Genomic DNA, 1,983 nt, shown 5'->3' with positions numbered 1-1,983 from the left:
AGAAATTAGGAGTATTGCGCAAGCAATGGTCATATGGATGTTAGTGGTAAACACCACCATGCAGTCCAAAGGAAAGATTAGCACTGTCTATGTAGTGTTACCTGTAAAGTTTGCTTATTATTATTATTATTATTATTATTATTATTATTATTTAAAAGCTTTTGTATGCCATCCTTTATATAAATATCTCAGGATGGCTTACAGCAATTTAAAAACAATTTAAAACATCTAGTAACATTATCCACAGATTAAAACAGTGATATAAAACAATGAATAAACATCAAATTAATCAAATTAAATCAAAATAGACAAAGCAATATTGTCTCTCTTGCTGTAAAAAACTCTCAAACATGCCCTGTTATTGGGAATATTTTCCGAGGCCAAACTAAGCTAACACTGATTGCCTTGTGACCTTGTCAATCTACTATTTTTTCTCCAAGTACTTGAATTTTTCTGTTATTTTCAATGGCCCAATTAATTTAAGGGGGAAAGTATTAAAATCTCACTAGACATAACCAACATAAAGTAACTCTTTGAATTGTGGATGTTGTGTGCAGCCCCATCCTCTACAAGCTTACTCAAGAGTAAGTCCTGCAAATTCCATAAGATTTACTTTTCCATCCTTAGCATGCTTTTCTGAGAAGCCAGTTCCTCTGTATCCAATCCGTTTCACTCTCTAGGAAGTGTATTTAGGATCAGAATCTTAATCTCCAGTGCATATGCATAGATTTGCAGATTTGCAGAACACTTCTAAGCATGTTTGCTCAGAAATAAATCCTTTTGAACACAGTGGGGCTTACTTCTGAGTAAGTAACAATTGTATAACACTCAGGCTTTTATGCCTTTTTGTCAGGCTAATGGGCCTTTGATGTCCTAAATTGCCTTGAACATAGGCTTTATTTATTTATTTATTTATTATATTTATATCCCTCCTTTTTCCTGAAAGGTTTCCAAAGTGGCCTACAGAGTCCATCTCCTCTCCATTTTATTCCCCCGACAACTGGTTCAGAGTCATCCAGAGAGTTTTCTGCCCAAGTGGGGACTAGAACCCGGATCTCCTGAGTCCCAGTCCAACACTCAAACCTCTACACCACGCTGGCAAATTAACATTAGTAAAAATCATAGTTCTGATTTAATGGGGAGAGGGAAGCATGGGCAAACTTCCTGCAGCTTTGCTTTTGCCTCTTGCTGTATTCAGGTTCTATGGCTTATTCCTCAACTTCCATTTTCTCTTTTTAACGAAGCGTCTGATGAAACCCCCAGCACAAACAACAGGATTACTGTAATCATGTTCATCCCTGGAGACCTTATTACTGCCCTTATTGGACTCTACCTCTCCCTCTACACAGAGAGGCAGAAAAACAAGAGCAACGTGGGAAGGTGAGCTGGTTGGTTTATAAAAAGGATCGCTCTCTAGCTCTCTCAGTCAACCTGAGCTTTATAAGTGATGGAAGATGCTGGACGCTTTCTACACATGGGGAGAGTCCCCGAGGCCAAAGACCAGCTGCTCTGCTTTTATGACATTCTACATCAGCGGTAGAGAATGGAAAAGAATGGCGCAAAATATCCCATTACATAGCTTGAAATCCTGTGAGGAGCATTAAAACAATGACCTCACCATTCTTCGGGAAGGCTCTCTTGCGTGTCTGTTGGGAGCAAGCCACAAGAAGAAACCCGAGTCTCCGAGCAGAATTCTAGTGGACTTAAAAGTCTCCAGCATGGTATCAATTAGCAAGCATATTGACAGATTGGGGTCCTCTTACTGTCTCATAAAGGAAGCAAATTAAGCAGAGGAAATAAGCTCCAGTCCTAGGGAGTGAGTGGGAGGGGGTTACTTTAATTCGTGGGTCCTAAAATATCCAGAGTTTTCAAAAGCCTCTGCTTGCAGCTTAGCACAATAACAAGGTGATATCAAAAGCAAAAACAGCTCTGTGATGAGGGCATAGCAGTAGGAGCGAAGGAAGAGGAGTGGGATTTCTGCTC

Source organism: Varanus komodoensis, unplaced genomic scaffold, assembly GCF_004798865.1.
Source record: "Varanus komodoensis strain SLA01 unplaced genomic scaffold, ASM479886v1 scaffold26, whole genome shotgun sequence".
Taxonomy (NCBI): Eukaryota; Metazoa; Chordata; class Lepidosauria; order Squamata; family Varanidae; genus Varanus; species Varanus komodoensis.
This window is presented reverse-complemented; position numbering follows the sequence as displayed.